The sequence below is a fragment of the Telopea speciosissima genome, chromosome 10, assembly GCF_018873765.1.
Source record: "Telopea speciosissima isolate NSW1024214 ecotype Mountain lineage chromosome 10, Tspe_v1, whole genome shotgun sequence".
In the NCBI taxonomy this organism is placed as follows: domain Eukaryota; kingdom Viridiplantae; phylum Streptophyta; class Magnoliopsida; order Proteales; family Proteaceae; genus Telopea; species Telopea speciosissima.
In genome coordinates, this window is record NC_057925.1 from 34,549,079 (window position 1) to 34,560,665 (window position 11,587).

Consider the following 11,587-nt stretch of genomic DNA (forward strand, 5'->3'; position numbering starts at 1 on the left):
CTAAGGGAAACATATTCCTATGCAAAATATATTATGATATACAAAAGAAATTACACAATCCTATACAAATGATTTTGTTTTTTTTGAGTTGCAAAGGAAAATACAGTTCTATGCAAACATAATTTGAAATGCAAAAGTAAAACACAATTCTATGCAAAAGATTTCTTTTTTTGAGATGTAAAGGGGAACACAGTCCTATGCAAACATAATCTGAAATGCAAAAGAAAAACATAATCCTATGCAAATGATTTTTTTTTTTTTGAAATGTAAAAGGAACACAATTCTGTACAAAATATAAAATGCAATAGGAAAACACAATCCTATGCAAATGATTTTTTTTTTGAGATGCAAAAGGAAGCACAATCCAATATAATACATGAAATGCAATAGGAAAACCTAGTCCTATACAATGATTTTTTTTGTAAATACACAGAGAACGCAGTCTTGCACAAAATGTAAAATACAATAGGAAAACACAATCTTATGCAAATAGACAAAGATAGACAAAGGAAAACACGGTCATACACAACCATAGACAAATGATTATGTTTACCAGAGATTCTCCATTTTCTTTATCTATATTACACAATATCTACTCTTCACAAAGGGTTAGTGCACAAGTATATGTGATGACATCACTAAAAATTACCTTTGATTGTCTCACTATAGAGACGAAATGGGAGTAATTTAAACATTTTGTGCAATTGTGACTCATCCTTGTTACATTTGAAAAAAACATTTATTATGGAAACCCATGTTTATTTACATGTTGACTTGGATAACCTAGAGGGGATGAATAGGTTATCTTATTCAAATTTATATCTTTCTCGATTTTCACTATCTTTTCTTAAATTAAGATATATAAAATGGTGTAAATAAGAATAAAGAAGACAAACATTTATATTGGTTCGATTCTACCTAGAGTCTACATCCACTCCTCTCAACCTTGAGAGAATTCCACTAATATTTTTCCTTTCAGTACAGTAGGTGAGAAAAACACCTTTTACAAATATTTTTACCAGACTAAGACGATCATTCAATCTTTTAAGGATAAAAGAATCTCTTACACTTAACCTAAGTACAGTCTAGGTAAGTGTAAGAACAATCTTACTGATCTAGAGTCCACCCAACTCAAGAGTAAAAAAAAATTAACTAAAAAAATAAGAAAAGAGTGTTACCTAGGCAAGAAGTGTGTCAACTACTTCTTGCAATGCAAATGAAGATATGCAAATATGAGTGCAATAACACTTGACCTTTTGGAGCTTCTTCTTAGAAGCGATTCGTTAATAAAGCAAGGTATTGAACAATGAAGTCAAACTAGAATGATGAAGAATTCTTCTTGACTTGCAATGATGGCACAATGAGCTTTGAATTGAATTTTTCACCTCACAATAATGTCTTCTTTTGGATTATAGTGATGGTGAAAAGGTCTGACACATTTGGTATTTATAGGCATCATTTAATGCGAAAAAACTGTGTCAAAATAGCTCTAATGGCTATAAGACAGCTAGTTTTTTTTGTCTATCGGTCGACCACTAGGTTTTACCGATCGACTGTTGAATGTGACCTTTGGGTGTAATAGAGCCATTAGGACTTGTTCTTGTGCTACCAGTCAATTGCTGGTCTTCTGGTTGGTCAATTGGTAGTTGTTGGGCGACCGGTTGAAACCAGCAAGCTTCTGTTTCCAGCGGTCAAAAATGCTTTGTGGGCCGATCGACCACTTGCCTGTTTTTATCCTATTTGGCTGGCTGTCTCTGATATACTTTTTCATAACCTTTATCCATCTTATGCCTAAGGTCTCTAAGGTCTATAAATCATCTCCTACGGTCTCTAAGCATGTATGCATGAATGATATGCGGTTTTTCATTAAATTTCATGATGTATGCTTCTAGCTATTACATAATCTTCAATCTTCTCTGTCTTCTGGTCTTCTTCAAGTTGAGGTTTATAGCTTTCATACTTTTCTTTTTGTTTGCTTTCATTTATTCTTTGAGCCTTCTGCAAGTTGTTAGTATCATGGTTTGTTCTCTTTGGCATATGTTTGTTATCATCAAAACTTATAAAAAGGGATTTAGATAAAATGTGTGTTTTTCAACAATCTCCCCCTTTTTGATGATGACAAACAAATGATTCTTTTGAGACAATTAAAATATATCCAATCAATCTATGGACAACCATATGATAAACTATATTACAAAGAATCTCACAAAGAAAATATTATTTTTCTCCTCCTTTTGTCAGCAACAAAAAGAGATAATGCTAACTAGGCTCCTCCTCAACTTATGCCATGTCACAAATAATAATAATTATGGAATTATGATTCAAACCATATAATGCATAGAGTCATACATACTAGAAATTTTAAAGTTCTACAGTAATTAAAGAAAATACGTGACAGAAAAGCATTCCAGCAGTTCAAAACTTAACAAACATAACCATAAATTGTCCAAATCAAAATGCCAAAAAGAAATAAACTAAGGATCGGTTGCAGGAGGTAGGTTGAAATGCTGAGTGAGACAAGAGAGTTGAAGGAGAACGGAGTTAAGCTTCTTGTCCATGTTGTTCAGCAGTCCATCGGTCTTTTCCATGTACTCCTTAAGAAGTTAACGATCAGCAGTGTTACTAGATGACCCTTCACCTGTATAGTCTGTTGGCGGCGGCGGAAGCGAATCGATTCAAAATCAAGTTAAAAAATTTAAGCACAAAAATCTCATTGCATACATGTGTCAGAAAAGAAAAACCAATGGGGAAATATTGGATATTCCACCCAATATTGGATTCCTCTAGCAATGTAGATCTTTCCTCATTGAGAAAGATTGGATGGGTAGATAATTGAGTCATATTTGGAAACTCAATATATCACACCCATGTGAGATAGCCTTTTGGGATTGTGTGAGACATAAATATATATTTTTATGGATGGCAAAATCACATAGAATATACACAAGAACCCAAAAAACATTGAGCTCTCTCTCCCTCTCCAAAATTCGTTTTCTCCCTTCTCTCTTCTTTGGTGTTTGATCCTAGAAGAAATCAAGATGGTGTGTTCCTTGGTGTGTAGAGGAGATCTACAGCTTGACCGTGTGGGAACGCAAAGCTTGCGTGGTGCGTGGAACGATCGAGAAATGGCAATCATCGAATGGAGGTCTTGCATCTGTGAGGCTTAGGTAATAATCGATCTCTGCTTCGTTCAGTTATTTGAATGACTTCTCCATCGATATTGTGATCTTGTTTTCGCTTTCGCATTGATCGTACTTGCGATGCTAACAGTGGCATCAGAGCCTCTTTATCGATGGGGTTGTTTTCAATTTTTCATTATTCATGTGATGCTCTAAAAAATTGTATTCAGTTTTTATTTTAATAAAAAAAAATTTTTTAGGATGAGATGCATGCTGCCAAGGGCTGCCGGCCACGTGCGCACTCGCCCCACCTGCCTTACACACCCCAGCCCCATGCCGTGCCATACCCCCCTCTTTGTGTGCACTTGGCTGCCTGCCGCGTGCCCACGTGGCTGGCTGCCGGGTGCGTGCATGGGCAGCCTTGCTGCGTGCGGTGCTACCTTGTGCCTTTGTGCACCTTGTTTAATGATTTTCCCTTTTGTTTTTGTTTTTTTTTTTTTTTTTTTGTGTAGCAATTTTTTCAAAAAAAAAAAAAATTCTGATTTGCTTATTGAAGGGAATTTCATTGGAGAAGATGGGTGAAGAGATTCCTCCCTTCACCCACCTTCCCCAATAGGCATAATGACTTATTATAATTTTATGATTATTAATTTTATTTTAAGCATGTATGTGATGGCTTTGTGGGGATATGTGTTATGACTATTATGGCATAAGTTGTCATGGTAATGGCTATGTGATGCACATGATCATAGTGACATTGGATTGTCATGGTAATGGTCATATAATGTACATAACCATTGTGATATAAGTTGTCATAGTAATGGTTGTATCATGGATGCACATGATCATAATGACTTGGATTGTCATGGAATGATGTTTTTATGTGTTTTTGGGCAATTTTCACATAAAATATTGGAATATTATTTTTGAGCATCATATATGTAATGAGAACCATGATTATGGGATTTAAAAATTACATGCATTAGATGTATGTGTGTGCTAGACATGGCATGGATGTGATTTTATATGTAATTTCCTTTTTATCCTCTAGGCAGTCCAATTTTGGTGGACTGGTTTTCTGTTATGTAATTTTATTTATTTGGAAAGAGTTGTAATAATTTTTGAATTAGTTTAAAAATTATTCATTGTAACCTCCTGGAGATCGTGCTGAGATCGGGATCGTGGATCAAGGATCTTGCCGGTCCGTTGGAGAGATGATTGAAGGAAGGGCTTGCTCACTTGAAGTGTCCAAGTTTATTGCAGTTTTGGAATTTTCCTGTAATAGTTAGTTGCATATACATTATTACACTATTATTGCCATGAGTGGGAGTGACATATGAGGCTATGATTGCTCCGATCCACTTTTAATCAAAGAGAGTTTATCATGGATATGAAACCATGTTGATTAAAGATGCTATCCCATAACCATTGGTGTTTATATTTTTCCTTGGATTGATGAGCTATTATGTTTGTACATTGGATGTATAATTATGATTTTTGTGCGTTCCCGCTTTCCCTCAATTTCAATACAAGTGTGATATGGGAAACCCTAGTTGGTGGGATTCTCATGGCCTCCCTTAGTTGGTGAGTGTAAAATTTTCATTGATCTACCCTTGTAGATGCCGATAGGATAATATTTAGATGAATTGGTGAAATTGTCTGCATTCATCTCACATGTGATAGGTAGAGATTGTGGTCAGTGGTATATGTACTATGATAATAGGCCAACCCATAGTTCCCTCCAAAATTAAGGGTAAACACTTGACTTGAGTGTGTGTCAGCCGATAGGAATGGGCATGGCACTTAGGTAGCCTAATTACATTGAAAGTCTAAGTGACGGACAGAATAGTCCACCCAACCAAGATGCGAATGATGAACTCTGATAGGCTAAGTCAGGAGCATGAGGGTTGCTGGTTTCCAATTCATGCCCTATAAGCTAGAGGTAAGCTTGGGGTGTGATTGTCCATTGATTGTACTTACCCCAGTTATTTCAATGGTTGTAGATTATGTTAATTGTTAATTTTTTGTACATCATGTAGATTTTAAAAATGTCAACCCAAATGAACTATGCCGCCCTTATTAAAGACCATATTTTGACCGGCCCAAACTATGTTGACTGGAGGAGGAACATCAAGTTACTCCTGTCTGCAGCAGGTCTAATGTCTGTCTTGGATGAAGAAGAGCCTGAATTCCCTAATGAGGAGAACCCTGATTCTAAGCCGGCCTATGAGTTGTTTTGACAGAAAAACTCTAAGGCAAAACTCCTCATGTTGAGTTCTCTGGAGAAGACCATAGCTAGTTCGGTCAAGGATCTGTACTTGACCAAGGACATGATGGAGGAGTTGAAGGAGATGTATGGGAGAGAAGAAAGACATGCCCATCATCAACTGGTGACACTCCTCCATAGCACGAAGATGGCTCAAGGTACTCCGATTATTGACCATGTCATGAAAATGCAAAACTTGTTCCAAGAATTGGAGAACCTTGGGACATCCTTCAAGCTGAATTATAAGACGGATGTCATCTTCTACTCTGTGCCTCAGGAGATCTATGGATCGTTTATTGTTAATTATAACATGAATAAACTCTCTGAGGAACTCCTTGAGCTGGGCAACATGTTGCAAGAAGTGGAAGCTGCATCCAAGAAACAGAAAATGGAGGTCTTGACTACAGATGACAAGTCTTCTTCCTCAAAGCCTAAGGGCAAGAAGAAGAAGAAGAAGGCTGACAAGGGCAAAAACCCTAAGGTTGGCAACAAGTAAATTCAGAAGAACAAGGGCAAGGGAACTTGTTTCTATTGTAAGAAGGACGAACATTGGAAGAAGGAATGTCGTGCTTTCCTGGCTGCTCAGAAAAGGAAGCAGGAGAAACAGGAAGAATGCATTTCTGAAACCCTAGTCCTTTATGAGTCTAATTTGTCAGAGGAACCTACTGACACATGGTTGGTGGACTCAGGGTCTACTGCCCATATTTACAACTTGTTGCAGGGGTTCAAGCTGACAAAAAGACTGAGTAAGGATGAAGTTTGTTTGCGAATGGGTACGGGTGCTGAGGCCGTTGGAGATTTTACTTTAGTTTTTTATAATAGTACTTTAATTTTAAGAGATTGTTTTTATGTTCCTCATTTTAGGAGGAATATTGTTTTTGTTAGTAGGCTTGAAAAGGATGGCTACACTTTCTTTTTTGATAATAAGTTAACTATTTGGTTTAATAATTCTTTTATTGCTTCTGGCCTACTGGATAACGGATTATATCTCTTAAAACCGGTACTAGAGGTTAATGAGATCTTCAATAATTCTTTAAAAAGAAAATCAGCCCAAGATAATTCAACATATCTTTGGCACTTGAGATTAGGTCATATTGGAGTAGAAAGGATAAAAAGGTTGGTAAAGGATGGGCCTTTGGAATCATTGAAGGTAGAACCTTATCCAACTTGTGAGTCATGTCTACAAGGAAAGATGACCAAGAAACCCTTCTCTAACAAGGGAAGAAGAGCTGAAGCTATGTTAGAATTGATACACTCTGATGTATGTGGACCCATCAATGTTCAGGTGAGGTATGGTTACGAATACTTCGTAACCTTTACTGATGACTACTCTTGCTATGGTTACATATACTTGATGCACCGCAAGTCGGAAACCTTTAACAAATTCAAAGAATTCTGAGCGGAGGTTGAAAAATAGTTGGGTAATAGCATCAAGTGCCTCTGATCTGATTGAAGAGGAGAGTATTTATCAAATGAGTTCAGGGGCTATTTGAAGAAAGCTGGGATTATAACTCAGTTGGCTACCTCAAGAACACCTCAACAGAACGGAGTTTCAGAAAGGAGGAACCGAACAACCTTGTTGGACATGGTTCGATCCATGTTGAGTTATTCAGAACTGCCATTGAGTTTTTGGGGTTTCGCACTGGAAACTGGCATCTATATGCTGAACAGAGTACCAACAAAGTCTGTGATCAAAACACATTTTGAGTTGTGGTATCAGCGTAACCCTAGTCTTCAACATCTTAAGGTGTGGGGTTGTATAGCACATGTAAGGAAACCACAGACAGATAAGTTAGAATCCCGAACAGATAGATGCTATTTCTTGGGATACCCTAAGACTACAATAGGCTACTACTTCTACGACCCTGTTAATCAGAAAGTCATAGTTAGTAAGCATGCGACTTTTCTTGAGGATGACATGATCTCACCTAGATCAGATCCGATGGTCATTAAAGAAGTAACCAATGACCAAGTACCTTCTGCGCCGATAAAAATTCCAGTTAACGTACCCACAGTTGAGCAACAGCCTCAAGAGCCTAGGAGGAGTGAGAGGTCTATCAGACCACCAACTAGTTTGTACCTTCTCATTGAGGAGGATCAAAAGGTGGAAGAATTCCACGTAGTGTTTGATTATTCAGACACAGATCCTTATACTTATGTTGAGGCTCTTAAGGATGTTGACTCGGTAAAATGCCAGGAAGCTATGCGCAGTAAAATAGATTCCATGGATTCTAACCATGTCTGGACTCTTGAAGATCTTCCAGAAGGGGTAAAACCCATTGACTGTAAATGGATCTACAAGAGGAAGAGAGGTGTGGATGGAAAGGTGGAACATTTCAAGGCAAGACTGGTGGCGAAGGGATACACTCAGAAAGAGGGTATTGACTATGATGAAACCTTCTCACCGGTAGCGATGATTAAATCCATTCAGATTCTATTATCGATTGCTGCATACCATGATTATGAGATCTGGCAGATGGATGTACAGATCGCTTTCCTTAATGGTTATTGATGAGGTCATATACATGAATCAGCTAAAGGGTTTTGTCTTCCTAGGGGAGGAAAACAAGGTATGCAGGTTGTTGAGGTCCATTTATGGACTAAAGCAAGCTTCCAGATCATGGAACATCCATTTTGATCAAACTATCAAGGAATTTGAGTTTGACCAAAACATTGATGAACCATGTGTGTATAAGAAAATCTGTGGGGGTGCCGTCTGTTTTCTTGTCCTATATGTGGATGATATACTACTCATTGGGAATGATGTGGAGTTACTTTCATCGATAAAGATGTGGTTATCCAAAACATTTTCAATGAAAGATCTGGGCGAAGCCAGTTACATCCTAGGAATTAAGCTTGTGAGAGATAGCAAGAAGAGGATGTTGGGATTGTCACAATCCACCTACATTGACAAAGTGTTTGAGAGGTTCAACATACAGGATTTGAAGAAAGGTAATGTGCCTCTCAGACATGGAATCGGTTTATCCAAGTCACAATGCCCTCAAACTCCCCAGGAAATTGAGACTATGAAGAGAGTTCCCTATGCTTCGGCAGTAGGAAGTCTGATGTATGCCATGTTGTGTACCAGGCCAGATATTTGGCACGATGTAGGGATTGTGAGTAGATATCAATCCAATCCAGGATAAAAACATTGGACAGTTGTTAAGGGGATCCTTAAGTACTTGAGGAGGACCAAAGATTACTTCCTTGTATATGGTTGTGATCAGTTGTCAGTAGTTGGATATACAGATTTAGATTTCCAAACTAACAAGGATGACAGAAAGTCTACCTCTGGGATGGTCTTTATGATTGATGAGGGTGTAGTGATTTGGAGGAGTGCCAAACAAAAGTCAACAACTGACTCCACAACAGAAGCTGAGTAGTTGGCAGCTAGTGAAGCAGCCAAGGAAGGTGTCTGGCTCAAGAAATTCTTGACAGACCTAGGGGTGGTGCCTAAGCTAGTGGAGTGACCCATACAATTGTTATGTGACAACAGGGGAGCTATAGCACAAACAAAGGAACCAAGAGCTCATCAGAGGAACAAACATGTGGAGCAAAAATATCACTTGATTCGTGAGATTATTCAGCGTGGTGATAACTTATCTTACCCCATGACTAAGGCATTGCCTCCTAGTTTTTTTGAGAAACATATTGGGAATATGGGGGTGAAGTCCATGGGTAACTGACACTGATGTACAAAAACTCCTTCTGTTTGAATAAATAAACTTTGATTTTGATTAGCATGATCAGTTATTAAGCTCAGTTATTGTCCTTAGGTATTCATACCTAAAACTGTTCACCACTGGGGATGGGACTAGACATCCCATCCGGCATGGTGGTCACATTGTGTGTGCTTAGGATGGTTATTTTTCCAAGACACAAATGTGAGTGTACATTTGGCGTGTACATTGGATTAGATCATTTGAGAATTTCACATGTGGTGTACTGTCAGTTTATAAAGAAAATGAGATTCTCTTAAGTAGTTCATGATTGGTCCCTTGACCTGACGGGTCCTTATCAATGCATTCATATGTTGAGAGTTTTGGTATACCAATGGTTGATGCCTCTCTTTGACTATATATCGGTGCATTGGATTCTCAATGTCTGACTGTATTTGAAAGAGATGCCCAACATAGAACCCACCGCCCATATGTTGGGAGTATGTTGAGGAGTGTATTCAATACAGGATTGGACACAAATCTGGATCTTGTAGCATTTTTCAAAATGTTTTTGAAATGTTTTTAGATATATATACAAAACATTATCTATTTCCTTGAACATTTTGTTTGAATTGATTTTTCTCGGTCCAATCAAGGTAATTGAATCTCTCGATCGGTGCAACGGTTCATTGAGGATTGACAGTCTCGTACACATGCCTTATATTGAAACATGCAACATTGTTTCTTGGGGGGATTGATGCATGTTTTAACTACTTACCTTGGGTGTAGGTTATTACATCTGCTTAGCATCTTCGATGTTGCACATCTTAGAAGCTGAGTGGAATCCCATTGCGATCCTACCCCTTTCTTTTCGGTTCCATTCATCTACGTTGTAACAGTTGATCATGGTTTCCTTTTCATGATCCTCTTGTAAGATTGGATCTTACAGTAGGATGGAGGAGATTGTTAGAAAAGGAAAGCCAATGAGGGAATATTGGATATTCCACCCAATATTGGATTCCTCTAGCAATGTAGATCTTTCCTCATTGAGAAAGATTGGATGGGTAGATAATTGAGTCATATTTGGAAACTCAATATATCACAACCATTTGAGATAGCCTTTTGGGATTGTGTGAGACACAAATATATATTTTTATGAATGGCAAAATCACATAGAATATACACATGAACCCAAAAAACGTTGAGCTCTCTCTCCCTCTCCAAAATCCTTTTTCTCCCTTCTCTCTTCTTTGGTGTTTGATCCTAGAAGAAATCAAGATGGTGTGTTCCTTGGTGTGTGGAGGAGATATACAGCTTGACCATGTGGAAACACAAAGCTTGCGTGGTGCGTAGAACGATCGAGAAATGACTATCATCGATTGGAGGTCTTACATCTGTGAGGCTTAGGTAATAATCGATCCCTGCTTCGTTCAGTTATTTGAATGACTTCTCCATCGATATTGTGATCTTGTTTTCGCTTTCGCATTGATCGCACTTGCGATGCTAACAACATGAACATCATACTAACCTTGATGGGGATGTAATGGTCACCTAGAACACACAAGTGGCGTGTTCCTCCAAAGAAATGTAACACAAGTTCACGAACACCGAAGCTTGTTTTGCTCTATAATGGCCAAAGTTTGAGGTTGAAGGAGACTCTTCTCTTTTCAATTCTCAACTCTCTAAAATTATTAGCAATTGAGAACTAACGATTAGTCCTTAAAATCGATCGAGCCTCTCGTTGAAAGAGAATGTTTATTTTGTAGATTACAATCTAACGGTTCAAATCATCCCAAGTAGTGTGATCCTAAAGGGTAGCCCTTTAAGTTATTCATATTGCACATAAGGAAATCTCTACAATAAAGTTTTTCTTAATTATATAAAAGGACATCTCTACAAAAGGCGTAACTTGAAAACCTCTAATCGGCACATGTTTTATTACACTTTCTCCCCACACTACTAACATCCATAACAGACCCCCGTAGCCATGGAATAAAATTCACCGCCATGATTCCGGTCTACTATAATTAATCACGAGTGTGTCTAGGACTTTGAATGGCTGAAAAACATTTGAAAACTATTTTCAAAATAATTTAATTTAATAATAGTAAAATAAAATTCTCTTTCGCAAACACTTCGCAAATACCAAGGCCTTAGATTTGGCACAATCAAATCTAACAACTCTCTTTTGGATGTTCTCCCTATACAGGTAGTGGAAACCCTATTGAGCATCATATCTATTACTATCCGGATTGCATACACTGAGCTGCCGATATATAGTCAGTTATTTCAATAGACATCAACCATTGACTCACCACAAATGCACAAAACACAAATAAAATTGCAAGTATCTCTCAGATATGGAAAAAGTAACTACCAGAGATTCCCATCGCAAATTAAAACACTGTGGTGAATAATCCAGGAATCTCTGTGGATCAATATTCAACTCTAGATGTGTCCAAATTTATATTTTTATCCAATCCTTATTGAACGAATGTACAATACGGCAACCATAGAACAGATTGCCCAACTCTGTCCAAAGT

The 11,587-nt window shown here is 37.8% G+C and overlaps 1 long non-coding RNA gene across 1 annotated transcript in view; it reads right to left on the bottom strand.

The window, feature by feature from the left end:
• LOC122642694 overlaps positions 1–9,658 on the bottom strand; it is a 19,142-nt gene extending 9,484 nt beyond the window's left edge. The window contains exons 1-2 of the long non-coding RNA XR_006330082.1: positions 9,646–9,658; positions 6,700–6,704 (exon numbers count right to left, since the gene is read on the bottom strand). This is a non-coding gene — a long non-coding RNA (uncharacterized LOC122642694). The remainder of the gene's footprint in view (positions 1–6,699; positions 6,705–9,645) is intronic.
• Between the last annotated feature and the right edge of the window lie 1,929 nt (positions 9,659–11,587).